This window comes from Camelus ferus, chromosome 3 (genome assembly GCF_009834535.1).
Source record: "Camelus ferus isolate YT-003-E chromosome 3, BCGSAC_Cfer_1.0, whole genome shotgun sequence".
NCBI lineage: Eukaryota > Metazoa > Chordata > Mammalia > Artiodactyla > Camelidae > Camelus > Camelus ferus.
This window is the reverse complement of record NC_045698.1, coordinates 75,719,994-75,737,983: the sequence shown is the minus strand read 5'-3', so window position 1 is coordinate 75,737,983 and position 17,990 is coordinate 75,719,994. Positions and strand designations below refer to the sequence as shown.

The following is a 17,990-nucleotide window of genomic DNA, read 5'->3' as shown; positions in this document are numbered from 1 at the left end:
TTTAGGCTGCGCATTTATTTCAGTCGACAGACCTCTACAAGGAATCTCTCTATCCAAGGATAAAATACTCTTATTTACCTTGTTGCCTGAGTAATGTCCATTGGAATAGTAATTTTTGGAGTTCATACTGTTTCCTGGATATCCTTGCCCCCACCAAAGTTTTCCAACTCAGAAACCTTATAGCACCTGGATCATGCTCTGTAGTTTAGACCTAAAATATGATGTTTTATATGGTTTGTATACTGGTACTGATCATTTTATTACTCTCCATTGTTAAAGTTAATTTTTCTTCATTATCTCCTTACTCTTTTAAATCGGTAGTTCTTATGTTATATCCAACTTGATCTGCATTGATCTAAAAAATAAATGGTCAACAAGCATTCTAATTGATTTATTAATAGAGTTAAATGCAAGTCCTGGCCAAAATTAATCCTTTAAGGATACAAGTAATTACAATTTGAGGTACTTTATATTATTTTGAAAAACAGGAGACATACCACACTAGAACAAATATGTTTGAAACAGTGAGCCACTGAATTGTGATTTCAGTCTTTACAAGAATGAAAAATGTCTTCCCCAGTGCTTCTGATTAAATTTAATGGATGGCAACTCAATTAGGTTAACATGTCTGGAAAAATAAAATAGTCAATTTGACAGTTAGATGTAGACCCTGGTTCTGACATTAAAGTCAATACTGAATAAGCCAACATTTTTCTCATTACTCTCCTTCAAATTTAGAGAGATTATAATTTTTAAAATAATTTTCACTTAAAGGTCAATTGTTCAGGTTAAATTCATTAGCAACATATGTCATGAGGTAGCTGCAAATACAGCATTAATAATATTTTGTTATTGAAAAATTTCAGTTCCAGTTTTAGTTCAGTCACTTAGTAGCTATGTGTGTTTAAGCAATGGACCTGTTTACTCAGAGCCTGTTTCTTTATATGAAATTAAGAGTAATTCTGTCTGCCTTTTGTGTTCCATCAAAAGGATTAAATGAAATAGTGCCTATAATGAAAGCATTTATCTACTCAACAGCACTTCTAGAGAAAAATAATTCTTTATCTCGAGCTAATTTCATTTTAATAATTTCAGTCTTATTTTAGGCTATAAAATAAAAGGTCACATCATCTTGAAATGCATTTTCTAAATAAAAACACCTTGCTTCTAAGAAACTTGCTCTCATGCATCCTTTGATCTGATAACTAGGCCTTCTGATAATCAAGAAGATAAAGTAATTTAATTACAACAAAAATTGTAACAATAGCCTCTCTCTCTGCTGTTGAAAGAGTACATGTTAGATGTTATACACAGGTAATAACCTGGGAAAAGCCAGCATTCTGTTGTTTGGGTAATTGTTCCACAGAGCGGGCTGGGTACAGCCAGACTAGATGTGGCCGTGGAGAAAATGGCCTCTTGCGCCTCTCTTCTGAGCATCCTGCCCCATCAGGATGAATACTCTGTAAACAGTAGCCCACGTATAATGTTTGTTACAACAAAAGATAAAAACACAATTACTGCTTGCTGCAGGTGCAGCCATGAAGGGGAAGTAATGAAAGGAAGGAGAGAAAGAATATGGTTGATGACTTCATGTCTGTCACCCCCCCCCCCCCCCGGTCTCATGCTGGCTTCTGTCTAGACGTTAGGATGGCTCATGATCTTTGTGCCAAGTCACAAGCAGCCTCGCTATGGCTGCCCCCACAATTGGCCATTTATGTAGCCACTCCAGCATTCTTTTGATGAATGTTAGCAGGTTATAAGATTAGTGTTGGCAGGGCATATGGTTTTCTGTCCTACTTTTAACCTGCTTGTGGTTAGGGGTAGGTTTTTTGTAGACAGCTTGGACTTGAGTCTTTCTTTCTAGCCAATCTGTCAATCTTTGCCATGGAATTGGGGTGTGCAGACCATATACATTGAATAGAGTTATTTATTTGATTTGGTTTAATTATACCATCTTTCTATTTGTTTTCTATTTCTTTTTGTTCTTTTTGTGCTTACTTTTGAATTAACTGAACAGTTCTATGATTGATTTTATGTTCTTTGTTGACTTATTAGCTATTACTCTTTATTATGTAATTTATGGGATGGCTATATGGGTCACAGTATACATCTTCAGCGTAACACAGTCAACTTTCCAGGGCTTATGGTAGTATAAGAACACTAAACTTCTATTTATCCCATCCTGGCCTGTGTGTTATTCTTGTCATGAATTTTACTTCTACACTGGCTGTAAATCATCCAACGTATGTTACAATTTTTGACTGTAAATACTGAATTTACATAAAAGAAACACAATCAATACTTGCTGCAGTTCCCGCCATGCAGGTGGGATAGTGAAAGGAGGCAGAGGCTGTTGTAGTGATTTAAATAAAATGAAAATGAAACATTTTACACTTACCCAGGGTGGCTTCAATTTCTGGTCCTCTGCATGTGTTTGTGTAATCTAGATCTCTGTCTGCCATCCTGTTCCTTTTACCTAAAGGACTTCCTTTTACGTTTCTTATGATGTAAAATATGCAAGCCTGCTGATAATGAATTCATTAAATTTTTATAAATTTGAAAAAGTGTTTACTTTGCCTTAAATTTTTAAAGAGATTTTCTGTGGGTAAAGAGTTCTATATTGATAGGGTTTTGTTTTCTGGTTTTTTTATTTCAGTATTAACAATATTGCTCTATGGTCTTCTGTCTTCCATTATTTTCTGTCTTGCTAGTGCTATATAATTATAGGTAAAATCTGTTATTGTTATCTTTGCCTCTTTGTACATACTGTATATTTTTTCTTTGCTTGTAATTTTTTTTCTGTCACCTTTGTGCAGTAATTTTATTATGATATGCCTGGGTGAAATTTTCTGTATGTTTCTTTGCTTAGGGTTAGTTGAGCTTATTAGATCTCTGGATTGGTAGTTTTAAGCAATCTTCAAAAAAATCTGGCCATTATTTCTTCATTTTTTTTTTGTTTCCCCCTATTTCTCTTTTTCTTCGGAGATTCCAACAATATGCACATTTAGCCATTGGAAATTTTCTAGGGTACTAATCCTTTGTTCATCTTATTCTGTCTTTTCCCCCCTGTGTTTCAGTTTTCAGTTTCTATTGGTATATCTTAAAGTTTACTAATATTTTCTTTTGAAATATTTGTTCTCCCATTAATCCCAGAAAATTTCTTTTTCATATTAGGCACTTTACTTTTTATCTCTAGAAGCTTCATTTGGGTCTTTTTTATACTTTCCAGGTTTCTCTGCAGTATGTTCAGTCTTTCTTCCACAGGGTTGAATATATAGAATACAGTTATAAGTATTTTAATATCCTTATCTGCTCATTCTATAACCTATGTCATGATTGGATCAGCTTTGATTGATTTTTCTCAGAATGGGACATATTTTCCTGCTTGTTTACATGCCTCATAATTTTTTTTTTTTAAATTTGAAATTGAATTTTACCTTGTTAAATCTTGCTCTGGTACCTAGTTAAATTATTTAGAGTTTGATCCTTTTGAGTCTCAATTTTAAGCTTTGTTAGTCAAGACCAGGGCTGCATTTAATCTAGGGCTAATTATATCCCACCACTAAGGCAAAATCCTAAGGACTCTAACTCATGAAATATAAGGATTTTCACTTTGGCTGGAAGTGGACTGTTTCTGGTCCTCTATGAGCACTGGGGATTGTTTTCTCTAATTTTTTCCAGCAGTTGTTTTCCCAGATCTTAATAGTGCCTTCAAACGCATGTGCTGATCAGTACTCAGCTGACTGGGGCCCTCTGGAGATCTCCGGAGTTCTGTGTCTATTAACCTCTCTCCTCTCTGCTATCTTGCCTTACAACCTCTAACCACTTTGGCTCCCTTGGACAACCAACTCCATCTCAATTCAGGAAATTGCTGAGTTCTGTCTGGATTCTCCCTTCGTACACAATTTGCTGACTTTCCCTGGACAGTAAGTTAGGACATTTGGACCACATCTGTTTCCCGTCTTTGAGGATTGCTGTCCATCATAGTTTGATGTCCATGTTTTAAAAATTCTCTATCTGTAGATATACACATATATTTTTTTTCCTGTTTTAAAAAACAGTTTTTCAGACAGGAGCATAAATAAAGGCCTGTTACTTCATCTTACTTAGGAGGAAGCATTCATATTAAAAACTACAATCTGTAAGGGGTAGAATTTTGTGAATGGTGCCCCAAGTATTGAAATTTTTCTTCTTTATATATCCAATGGATCCAACCCAGTTATTGAAAAGAAAAAAGAAAGCCTTTCCTCAATGCACTACAGGGTCACTTTTGTCATAAATCGAATAACTTTATAGGTGGATATTTTTCTGGACTGTGTTTCATTCCATCAGTCTACTTCTACTCTTTAATATCATCCTCTTAATTTCTGTAACTGTGTAGTAAATCTTGATTAAAAGACTTGATCTTCTACTTCAACAATGCCTTAGGCTCCTTAGGCCCTTTTAATTTTCACACAAATCTTAGCATCAGTTTATGAATGTTGAATATGGGAGTTAATTTCAGAATGAGCATAGTGTATGCCTGAATTTACTGAGATGTTCCTTAATTTCAGATAATATACAGTATAAAAGACTTAAAATATTTTTTGTTAGCATTATTTCTAGACATTTGATTTTTTAATGTTTTGTAAATGTTATGTTTTCAAAACATTTGTTATTTATTCTTATTATAAAGAAATGACAGTGCTTTTGTACATTAATGCTCTATACAGCAGTCTAGCTAAATATAGCTATTAAGTCTAAAAATTCATCTGTAGATCTCTTAGACTTCTATGTCCAGAAGTCACTGAGGATAATAATGTTTTTTTCTTTCCTCCATCCCAGCACTTAGGTGTTTTACGTACCTGTCTCTTCTCATCACACTGGCCAGGACCTCCAGTTTATAGTTGAATAGAAGTTATGGTAGTGTGCATTTCCAGAATCATTCCCAGTCTAATAGATAGAGGTGTCAATAAATCACCATTAAGCATAATACTAGCTGTGGGTTTCAAAAATTATCTTTATTAAGTTTAGAACTGACTCCTATTCCTAATTTACTAAGTTTCTTTATTTTGAAAAGATCTTGGATTTTATCAAATACATTCATGCATCTATCAACAGTAAATGGTTTTTCTTTATTCTGTTAAATAGGTAAATCAAATTGCTTGATGTGTATTCCTGGTTTTATGTCCTTATGACTATGATATATTATGGGTTTTGTATATTACTCAAATAGATTTGCTAATGTTTCATTTCACATTATTATATCCTTGTTCATAATGAATATCATTAATTACTAGGTTTTTTTACATTTATATTTAAAGTTATACATTTATTTAAGGCAGTAATTTATTGTGGGTTCAATTATGTCACACCAAAATTAATATTCCAAATTGGAAAGGAAGAAGTAAAACTGTCACTGTTTGTAGATGACATGATACTGTACATACAAAATCCTAAAGATCTTGTGAGAAAACTGCTAGCGCTTATCAATGAATTTGGTAAAGTTGCAGGATACAAAGTTAATATACAGAAATCTGTTGCATTTCTATACATGAACAACAATGTATCAGAAAGAGAAATAAAGGAAATAATCCCTTTTACCCTTGCATCGAAAAGAATAAAATACCTAGGAATAAACCTACCTAAGGAGGCAAAAAACGGATACTCTGAAAACTGTAAGACACTGATGAAAGAAATTGAAGGTGACACAGACAGACAGAAAGGTAAACCATGTTCTTGGACTGGAAGACTCTATATTATTAAAATGACCGTACTACCCAAGGCAATCTATGGATTCAATGCCATCCCTATCAAAATACCAGTAGCATTTTTCACAGAACTAGAACAAATAATTAAAAAATTTGTATGGAAGCCCAAAAGACCCAAACTAGCCAAAATGGTCTTGAGAAAGAACAGAATTTGAGGAATCATGTGCCCTGACTTCAGACTATACTACAAAGCTACAGTAATCCAAACAGTATGGTACTGGCACAAAAACATACCCATTGATGACTCGAACAGAATAGAGAGCCCAGAAATAAACCCATGAACTATGGTCAATAAATCTATGACAAAGGAGGCAAGAATATAGAATGGAGAAAAGACAGTCTCTTCAATAAATAGTGCTGGAAAAACAGCTACCTGTAAAAGAATAACATTCTCTAACACCATATACAAAAATAAACTCAAAATGGATTGGAGACCTACATTTAAGAGTGGAAACCATAAAATTCTTACACCAAAACATAGGCAGAACACTCTTTGAAATAAATCACAGCAGTATTTTTTTTCCCAATCTCCAAGAGTAATGGAAATAAAAGCACAAATAAGCCAGTTAGACCTAATTAAACTTCAAAGCTTTTGCATAGAGAAGGAAACCATAAGTGAAATGAAAAGACAACATATGGATTGGGAGAAAATATTTGCAAACAATGAGATCGACAAGGTATTAATTTCCCAAATATACAAACAGCTTAATATCAAAAAAACAAACAACCCAATTAAAAAATGAGAAGACTTAAATGGACATTTCTTGAAAGAAGACATACAGATGGCCAACCAGCACATGAAAAGATGTTCAACATCACTAATTATTAGAGAAATGCAAATCAAAACCACAATAAGGTATCACCTCACACCAGTCAGAATGGCCATCATTAAAATGTCTACAAATAATAAATGCTCGAGAGGGTGAGGAGAAACGAGAATGCTCCTACACCATTGGTGGGAATGTAAACTGGTGCAGCCACTATGGAAAACAGTATGGAGGTTCCTTAAAAAAAACTAAAAACAGACTTACCATATGATTCAGCAGTACCACTTCTGGGCATGTATCTGGACAAAACTCTTAACTTGAAAAGATATATGCACCCGAATATTCATAGCAGCACTATTTACAATAGCCAAGACATAAAAGCAACGTAAATGTCCATCAACAGATGAACGGATAAAGAAGATGTGGTATATATGTAGAATGGAATATTACATAGCCATTAAAACAGAATGAAATAATGCCATTTGCCATAATATGGACAGACCTAGAGATAATCATATTAAGTGAAATAAGTCAGACAGAGAAAGAAAAATATATCATTTCTATGTGCAATCTAAAAAAAATTGATAAACGAGCTTCTTTACAAACCAGAAATAGACTCACAGAGATTAAAAAAAAAAAAAAAACAAACAACCTCTAGTTACCAAAAGGGAAAGAGGTGGAGGAGAGGGATAAATTAGGAGTTTGGGATTAGCAGATACACACTACTATATATAAAAGAGATAAACAACAAGGACCTACCGTATCACACTGGTGACTATATTTGTTATCTTGTAATAACCTGTAATGATAAAGAATCAGAAAAAGAAGATATATATGAATAACTGAATCATTATGCTGTAACACCTGAAACTAACACGATGTTGTAAATCAACTATACTTATATGTTAAAAAACCTAGATGTATGTATACATGTTACATACCAAAAGATCCCCATTCAGTCAAGTTATTTCACTCTATTGAGTGAATAAACTCATCTAAAGAATGTGTAAAATTTACAAGGCCAATCAGCAGTGGAACAAGAGAAAAGTGAGCATTGCAGAAACCAGCTCTCACCTATTTCCCTTTGCTCTGATCTTTTGTAGTCATATGTAAAAAACAAAAACAAACAAAAAAAAACTGATTTCCTGTGTGGGATTGACAAAAGGAGAGATCATGTTGCTAAATTAGTTCTTTCTATAAATCAGTATCATGGCATTCTATTTTTGTTAATCTATTTTTAAAAATTTGGTCTGTAAGAGTTATATTAGAGAGTGATCTACTTGCATGCATTGATACAACTCACTCTGTCTCAGAAGTACAGGGGTAATAAAATCATGGAAGTCTGTAAGGGGAGTTACTGGGTTTTCTCAGGCAATACCCAGTCTCTCCACAAATGCCCTTCTATTCAAATAGCAGTATTTAAATTGTAAATAAATAGCTTTTTATTCTACATACTTGAGATTAGTTTGTACTTATAATTTTGTAATCTGCTCTCTTCAGTTATTTATATAATGTGAAGTTTTTGGGGTTTTTTTTTTGCCAACTCATTAAATCTCTCTATAATGAAAATGTCATGAGAGCAGGGATCTTCTGTCCTATTCTTTGCTGTATTCCACTACTAGAGCAGAAGGTGATGCATGGCAGATACTCAGGAAGTATTCAGGGGGAAAGTCAATAAGTGAACTCTTAGTTTTTGTAATCAATAGATAGTATTGAGTACATATTGCATACAGGAGTCATAGCTAATTTAATGAGTTCTCTATTGTTGGTCATTTAGTTTCCAAATGTTTTACTTTTATTAACAATGCCAGTGATGAGTAAACTTGTAGATACACGGTTGGGCACATTTTTTTGTTTATATAGTTCAAGGTCCTAAATTAGTGGTTGTATACATGTGTTAAATTTTTAGAATTGTCAGATTGCAAAAGCACAATTTAAATGTTTGTGTACCAAAATAATAAGATGATAGTCTAGACAGAAGATTAAAATTGAAGTCTTAAATTAAATTAAATTAATGGTACACTAGGGAGAATAAGAAAATAATATTCTGGTATGTTCAGACTCTGATAGTGAACCTGGGCCCATCTAAACTATTAGGCAGCCTGACTTCAGGGCGGGTAAAGGGATGGGGTTCCAGACCACCCTTGTCTTTGATGTTAACCACCAATCCCAGACGACACTGATGGAATGGCTTCAGAAGTTGAATGTGACAGCTTTGTCAGGTAGAGGTCCCAGTGACAAATAGAAAGCTGGACATAACCACAGCTCCGAGGAACTTCCTGTTTGATGCCTCACTGATAACAGTATTTTATCAAGACAGCTTCCCCAGCAGGCTGATCTTCTTGACCTGGTTTTCCCTGTCTTTGTCTCTTAGTATATTCATTTGACAGTGTGCTAATGCAGTCTCAGAAAGACAAGACAGCTTTTCACTCTGCATCTACATTGAAAATCTTTGGCTTTTGGTAGTGCTTTTCTTGTGTGATTTGTCAGATAGCCTCAGTTTTCTTCAGGCTTATAAAGATGTACTTACTGACTTAGGGAAGCCAGTCCCAGGCTTTGGCTGGCGTCCTGCATGAGCGGTACCAGGGCAGGCATTAGCACGCTCTGCTTTTCATTTGCCATCTCAAGGTCCTGGGCAAACATCTGCAGTTTAGTTATCTGGAAGCAAGGAATTTTATAGTAGGTTTATGATGTATAACACACAGTAAGTTCATGGTATATATAAGTTTCATTCCCAGGTGTTTCCAAATGCTGTGGTGATTCATATGATCTCAGTTTGTCTTTTGTTCTTTTTGTATGGAATGATTTTTCTTGTTATATAAAGATGATGTTTTTTAAATATGAGAATCGTATATCCTCTGACTGGTGCTTTGTGGTACACCTGAATACATTTGAGCTTAAAGGTCATACCATATGCTAGCAGAGCTAGACTCCCAGGCATCCATTGTATTTGTGGCATTCTTCCGTTTGCAGCCACCTGCCAATTAACGGCGTTTTGAGCAAACTAGCAGCGTAAGTCCAGATCCCAGACTTAGTCGGTCACTTGGTGGCTCCCCCTGTCTTGCAGTTTGCCCCTTGCTCTTCTCTCCTTTACTTTTCAGCCAGCATCAACAGTCTCAAGGTGCTGACTCAAGCAGTGAACAGTGAGATATCATTGTTTAGTAGAAACATTATAAGACTGTATTTCTTGTGTAGCTTATGTTCATTTTTCACTCGTTTGATAAATATTTATTGGACATTACAACTTGGCCGGCATTGTAGTACTCTGCCGATAGTGACTGAACAGGCATGTCCCTTCTTTATGACTCTTTTAATGGGGGGATAAAAATAGCTATATTCTCAAAAGTTCAGTGTATGATAAGTGCTATGAATAAAGTTCAAGTAATGGCCTGAAAAGTTAGGCAGACTGTGACTTCCTTCCTTTGTAGGATGGCCAGGAAAGGCTTCTCAGAGGAGGAAAGGTTTGAGCTGAGACCTGGATGATTAAGAGAGACAGCTGTTGAGTCCCTGGATGATGATGATTTTGGGTAGCAAGCACACAGGCCCTGGCCTGTGTAAGGGGCAGAAGGAAGGCCAGAGTGGATGGGGAACATGGAGGCAAGTGGAGATTCAGGGAGGTCATGGGGGAGGGAAGGACTGGAGAGCAGGTGAAATGCAACAGTGGGTCTGGAGAGGGAAGGAGTCCTGGAGTTAGAGAAGAGTGTAAAAAGTAGGAACAACAGTACATACTAATGAATTGGAGATGCAGAAAACTTGGGGGGAAAGGGTCTTAGGAGTAAGTCTTGTGTATGTGACCTCAGCAACAGGAAGAATTTTGTCATTTAACTAAAATAAGAAACATTTAGAATGAGATCAAAGGAAAAGATAGGACTAAACAGGCAAAAGTAACATGCTTGGGATATACAAAGTTTAAGATATCTAATAAACATGCAATTATGGTATGTATAGTAGCATTTGTGTGCATGTGTGTCTTAAGTGGCAAAGTGACCTTAAAGATAATTTTTAAAATATCTAGTGCAAATATTTTGGGGGTTAAATTTTTGTAATGATATAATTTCAAATATAAAAAAAAACCTACAAGAGTAGTACAAAGGGCCCCCATATACCCTTTTTCCAGAATAACAAACTATTAGCATTTTGCTGCATTTATCATTCAACCTCCATCTATTTATCCATCAGTCTGTTCGCACACATACACATTTTTATTAAACCATTTGAGAGTAAATTTCAGACATCATGCCCCTTTATCCCTAAATACTTCAGTGTATTTCCCCAAACAAGAATATTCCATTATATAAACATAGAACAATTATCACAATCAAGAAATTGAAACTGATATAATGTTATTTTATAATTCAAAGTTCATATTCAGATTTTTCCAACTGTCCTGATAATTCTTTCATAGCTATTTTTCCCCCTAGATCCATGATCCAGTCCCTGATCACACATTGCATTTGACTGTCACGTCTCTCTTGTCTCATTTCGTCTGGAGCCATTCTTTGTTTCTTTATCTTACCGTTTTACAGACTACGGGAAATTATATTGTTAAAAAACCAAATTCAACCTGAGTTTAATTTTTCCTCATGATTAGATTCAGGTTATTTATCTTCGACAAGAATAGCACAGCAGTGATGTGTCTTCCTCGTCTCCTCGCTGTATCATCTCAAGGATGATAGTTTATTTGATTATTAGTGATTTTCATCTCTTGGTTAAGAGAGTGTCTTTCTTCACCAGAGAGTTATGCTATATTCATTAGTAATTAGTTAATTTATGGGAAAATATTTTGATACTATCTAAATGTCTTATTTCTCATTAAACTTTTACCCACTAGTTTCAGAATCCATTGATATTTCTTGCATAACTATGATGGTTGCAAAATTGTGATTTTTCTACCTTTATCATTTCAACTACATTTGAGTAAACATTTTTCCAAAAATGCTTTCCCTTCTTCCTTGTTTACTTATTTCACTGTGGTTTCATTGATTCTTATTTTTTCAATCAGTTTTAATCTATTCTTCTCATGACTTACTTGGTCTCATATACTGCCAATGGGAGTCCCTTCAGTCAGGCTCCTGTGTCATTTTGATACGTCCCAACCTTTTGTAAAATGCTCTCATTTTACATTTTTCCTGCCCCAATTCTAAAGTCAAACATTTCTTCAAGGAACTTTGTTTTCTTTTAGTGGAAAGTGGTATTTAGAAACCATTAAGAAATCAAGGTGTCTCACCAAGACAAGTACTCTGAGAAGTATTTGGGAGTCCCATTTCACAGCTACTTATTTTTAATATCAATGGCCGGTAGTCATAAGCTGGTAATATTTTTAACTCACTAATACCAGGCAAAGGTAGGACTTATTCCTAAGATTTAAAAACCTTTGATTTTGTATTTTTAAGATCAAACTCAGTGCTATGTGTTTTAAAGCTCTCTGCACGTTTGACCTTAAGAGACTTCAGCCTGCTAATGGATCAAAGAATAAAACTTCAGTGCAAATAAGAATTGGTTCATGTAGTCTAAAGAGAGTTCTACCTTGATCAGGAGAAAAAAAATGCTACTGACACAGTTGAGAGTAGGGGAAAGTTGAGATTTCCAAGGCGATAGCATAAAGTGTGGTCTTTAATATCAATACTTCCTACAGGTACGTATTTAAACAAAATAACAAGGCTGGAAAAGAAATGTGCCTAGATCAGTTTCTGCGAATGCCATCAAGTGGTTTTGTCTCCTCAAAGGGGACTGACGATCATCCCCTAAATTAACTGTATTACCCTCAAAAAGATACTAATTTTGATTGGATGCAAAACATAAGACAAAGGGGGAAAAAAGAAGTCAGTAGACTGTAACTGTATTGTTTCATATTAGATGAAACTTTATGCAAGTCAGTTAAGCAAATATTCATGTTGAGCCTTCTACATAGAAGACTTCTAAGCAAGCTACAGTTAGTTCATATTTTAAGCCCCAGAGCATGCCATCATCCCTAACTGCTCTAAACACATAGGAGGGATATAAAAATAGGTTTTAAAATTAAAAATTTATAGTCATACAAAAAAGCAAGAAAAGCATATTCATAAATCAAAACTGTAAAAGAAATGAAGAGTGAGTGAGGCTCAGCATGGCAGAGACATTCACAGGTTCAGCTGGCGTGAGGGTGCCAAGGAGTAAAAGCACCCCACATGAGTTGGGGGACATAGCCAGGCTCACCACCACAGAGCTGTAATAGGAATTGGGAAGTGTTACTTTTGTGAAGAGTTTGTGCAGAACGGGCATTATTTCTTCCTTAGAAGTTTGGGAGAATTAATTAGAATTCATTGGGCTTGGTATTTTCTTTCTTGGGAGGAATTTAACTATCAATTCGATTCCTTTATATTTATTAGAGTAGTCATGTTATATTCATTTCTTTTTGAATATACTTTGATAGCTTGTGCCTTTAAAAGAATTTGCCTTTTGCATCTAAGCTGTTGAATTTATGGGCATTATATTGTAATATTTTATTATTATCTTTTTAATGGTTATAGGGTCTGCAATGGTTTCCATTTTCACTCTGATGTTACTAATTTGTATCTTCCATTTGTGTTTTAATTTTTGTTTAGTGAGTGTGGCTAGAGGTTTATCATTTTTACTGATCTTTGCAAAGAACAAGCATTTGGTTTCCATTTACTCTGTTATCATATCTGCTTTTAATTTCATTGATTACTGAGCCTATATTATTATACTTTACCTCTTAGGGCTTAATTCGCTTTTCTTTTATCAGTTTCTTAAAGTGGAAACTCAGATCATCAATTTGAGACTTTCTTTGCTTTCAAATATAAATATTTAATGTTAGACATTTCCCTCTAAGCACTGCTTTAACTGCATTCCACACATCTTGTTTTTATTTTTATTTTTTTCAATTTAAAATATTTTCTAATTTCTTATGTGACTTCCTCTTTGACTCATGCATTATTTAGAAGTATATGGTTCAATTCCTAGCATTTGGAGCTTTTCCAGATATCTTTGTTACTCTTCTAATTTAAGCTTTGTTTACAGTCTTAGAATAAATGTCTTACGATTTTTATTATCTTAAATATGTTATGATTTAATTTATGGCTCAGAATACTGTCTATCTTGTGAATAATCCATGTGTACTTGAAAATAATTCATATTCTGCTGTTAGTTGGAATGTTCTATAATGTTAATTACTCAAAGTTGACTGATAGGGCTGTTTCAGGCTCTGATACCCTTATTGATTTTCTGTCTACTTGTTATATTAATTGCTGAAAGAGAACTGTTGAAGTATCCAAATATTATGTATATATACTTCAAATCCAAATTATGGATTTGTCTATTTCTCTTTTCAGTTCCATTATTTTTTGCTTCATGTATTCTCAAGCACAGTTTTTAGGTCCACACACATTTAGGATTGCTTTTTATTCTCAGTGATTTTTCCATCATTTTACACTGCTGTTTCTAGCCCTGGTAACACTGCTTTGTTCTGAAGTCTATGTCACACTGCCTAAGGAGTTTATGTTTTATATAACACTGGCCTTAATTTCTTGGCTTATAGAATTAAACTTGAGCTTTGATTGTTATGAAGTGAAATGGTAAAAGAATTGAGCCAGGCTGACTACAATGAATAACTCAGATGAGGAAACCACCACTTAGTTAGTTCAGACAAGGAAATAGAGGCTCAAATGAGAGGCTGAGACAAGGGAACTGAAGCCCCGAGAGGCTGTATCACACCCAGAGCCAGCTAATGTCCTTACCTTGGGTAATCTCTAGTTCCACTCAAACTGAAAACATTCTGCCAGTGAATTTGCTCTGAATGAGCACCTTATTACCTAATAGTTCTAAAGTTAAACAGTAGAGATTTAAGGTCAGGTACCTTATTCCTGAGGTCGTCAGAACGGGGAATCCACTTCTCTTTGGTAACACATTATAGGGTACAGCTCCTTGTGCTGCAAGGAAGTAGATGGAAAGAAGTTGTAAAGTCATTTTTCCACACTCTAAGATGAAACTGTTGACAACGCACAGCATTTTCTCATGACATCAATCACTATGTGATAGGAATGTGACCCTCAAAATCAGCTCTAGTTTTTGGTGCAGTGGCTGCATGGATTAGCTATTACTTTCTGATTTTCCAGGTGCTTCACTAAAAGGCTGTCTTTTAAGCACCTCACACACTGAAAAGAGTATATGCATGAATTCAGGTACAATGCTTTACATTATATTTGGAATTGAACACTGCCCTTTATCACTTTTGCAGGAGAAGTTATGATTGACAAGCTCATTTGGCATAAAGTCATTTGTAGATTGCTCCTCTATTTGTTCTTACAAATGTCTTTCCTCCTAAATAGATTAATACAGAAAATAAAAACACTAGGCTGTATACTGGGAAATTCCTTTGCTGAAATATCTTTTCATCCTCTGCCCTTTCCTCCATTTGCTTTTATTCAAATTGCTACAGGAATCTTGAGATTTTTATAGCTGTCCCTTTTAAGACACATTTTCAGAATTTGCTCAGAGAAGATTTGAAGGAATCTAAATTCAGTCTCAGTAGGAGAATCCTAATTTGCATCTCTTCATGGGTTGTCGTGGCCTAAATTGATCTACACTGACCTGGTTCATTTTAAATCAATTCAAGGTTTTTCTGTGTGCACACGGAACCGACTACTCCCTGTACTTGAGATGCTGCAAAATCAATCCCAGGGAAATTTAAGCAATCTGGATGGGTTCTGCAAATAAAAGTGTCCTGTGCTGTACTTTTCAAAACTGAGAAGGGCACTGAGGTGAAACTAAGAGGGTGGAAGAGTTTAACCAGCTAACTAGTCAAAAATTGCTCCAGTTGTCTGTGGTACAAAATACATTCTGTCCCACCTAATGTCTAATTAGTACTTTGTTTACCATGTGAAGTGATTGCTATAAAATCACTTCAAACAATATTTTATTGTATTTCTTTAAAGTATACTGAATATTTTTGTGGCAAGATGCACAATTGCTGTCCTAAGACAATTCTAAAGGTTGTACCAGGTTATTTCTTAAAGCCAAGATTCTGTAGGCAGATCTACTTAGAAGTGAGAGGTTAAAAAAAAAAAAAGGCAATCTAAACTGAGTAAGGGTCTATGATAGTTTGCTAGAACACACTGTGCTATTTTAGCCAGAGTCAACAAAAATAGCCATTGGAATTTCTCTATTTTAGCACTTGCTTGTAAACAAATTTTCCCTTAAGTAAACTGCTGAACTATAAGGAGATAATGATTATAGTTCTTTTTGTATTTAGAAAAAGATCTCATACCTGGAAATATATTACATTACTGAGCTTTTAAAATACCAAATGTACAATAAATGCTGTTTATAAATACTTAGAGTATTTATTATTCATACTTAAGATTGTCAGGAAAGTAAAGGACTGTACGAATTCTTAGAAGGGGAAGAAAACCTCTTGCTGGAAGGAATTAGGAAATTAATTGATAGTAAGTCACTTAAGTTAGGCCTTAAGAAGGAAATAGATTTTGCACATGGGAAAAAAAAAAAGAATTCTATGTGAAAAAAACAGTATAAACAAATTCATTGAAGCAGAGGATTTTGGAAATTTCTGAAAACCAGTGACTAGGGAAGATTTAGACACTAAACAAGGAAGAAGTGCAAGATAAAGTAAAATATGACTGCTGTGGCCAGATGATGGGGCCACTGCAAAACCCACCCAACTTCCCTTTTTATGCTGTGAGGAACCATCAAAGTGTTAGGGCTATTGGAACACATCATAAAACAACAGGACTTAGTCACAAAAGCAACATCTCAAAGGCATAATTTTAGGGTGTATTTAACTTCAGGAAAATATGCTATGTTCTAGAGATAAAATTAAGGGGAGTGTCCTAGTTCTCAAGGAGTTTTGAGTTTAAGGGAAGACGTAGGTGAGTAAGTAAAAAGCATATGAATTACAGGTTGAATGCTTCTCTTATAGACAATTACAGAGTGCTAAGCAAGTGGAGGAGAAAATGATATCATAGGGTAATTCTAGCTCCAGAAACAAATCCAGAGTTAGCAGTGGCTTAACACAGTAAGTGTTTATTTCTTGTCCCATCACAGCCAAATACGGTGTTTCTTCTCTGATGGCATACTTTGTGGTCATTCAGGACCTAGGTTCCTTTCATTTTGCAGTTTTACCCTCCCCTGGGTCCTCTGAGTCACTTGTATGTGTGAGGATAATCGAGGGAGGCATATTCACCTAACTCACTCAGCTCCAAAGGTTCATATTTACTCCATGGATGAGAACTAATGGAAATGGAAATGTGGTCTGTGTGTCTGAGACAATACAGTGGAGTCTCTGCCCCAAGAACACATCTGACTATGGGGTAGGGATGGGTAGACCCAGGAATGATGGAAAGCACTGATATAGTTGTATTTGGTTGCTTACATCTAGCATTTGTTCTGATCAGTTAGGAGCTATCTGATGCCTGTTCTGATTGGCTGGTGCTCATGTTACTCAGTTGTTAAATATTTTGATTAATTTCCACAATTTATCTGCACTTGTGCTAAACCTGGAAGAGTGAGGATGAATCCAAGAGACCTACTTTTCAGCAAGACTGAACTAGCAATAGGTTATATGATGAACCAAAGTATAGAGATTTGGAGGTAATACGATAATTTAGGAGGCTGTTTCAAAAGTTCAGTTGAGAGTTATAAAACATGACCAGAGAGTAGACAGTAGAGATGAAGACTAGGCAGAAAACTGAAAACACAGCTTCAAGCAGTTACTTGGATGTGGGAAGCAAATGAGGGAGAAGAGTAAAGTAACTCACTAACTAACTAACTAACCAACCAACCAAGTACAATAAGCCAGAGATGTTGAGTCTAGACAGTAGTGCATTTACCAAAATAGAGAACAAAGAGGGACACATTTTAGAAGGATTCATTAGATTATTACCCTTTTGAAGGCAAGAATCTGCTTTGTAATCCCAGAGCGTCATACAGAGATGAGCACATAGTAGGTGCTCCATCAATATTCATTTAATTAATGACGAAGGAAAAAAACTACTTCAGTTTTAGATATAGCAAGTTTTTGGTGTCACAAAGATGTTCAGGTGAAGATGCCCACCAAGTAGCTGCAGAGGTGGGAGAAGGGTATGGAGGTAGGAAAAACCTCCCAGGGAAAGGCAGTAATTGAATCTACATCATTACAATGAACGAAGTGACAGCAAGTAGAGAAGACTGTGGAACAATCCCTATGGGTAGAGGGGAGGAAAATTCAAGAAGGCACAACCACAGAGGGAAGAGGAGAATTGAAAAGAAAAAGTGCCTCAGAAACAACAGAGCAATTTTAAAAGGGGGTACTTAGGCATATTCAGCGACGTGTTAAGAACAAAGAAACATTTTTATTTCACAATTAGAGGTTAAAAACCAATTACGTATTTTTTATTCTATAGATGGTTTTCCTTCATTCACTTTTGATTCTAAAATTTTATGGACATGAAAACACAACAGTACGTATTATGGAAGTACA

General features: G+C 35.1%; 1 protein-coding gene and 1 long non-coding RNA gene across 2 annotated transcripts in view; one reads left to right on the top strand and one right to left on the bottom strand.

Moving 5' to 3' along the window:
• TMEM232 (transmembrane protein 232) overlaps window positions 1–17,990 on the top strand; it is a 197,190-nt gene that overhangs the window by 155,056 nt on the left and 24,144 nt on the right. The window lies entirely within an intron of this gene.
• Window positions 1,123–14,451, bottom strand: LOC116662653. Its single transcript, XR_004318632.1, has 5 exons — window positions 14,373–14,451; window positions 9,048–9,175; window positions 7,277–7,316; window positions 4,845–4,932; window positions 1,123–2,522 (listed from the first exon to the last, which is right to left on the bottom strand). It is a non-coding gene; the product is annotated as an uncharacterized LOC116662653 (long non-coding RNA).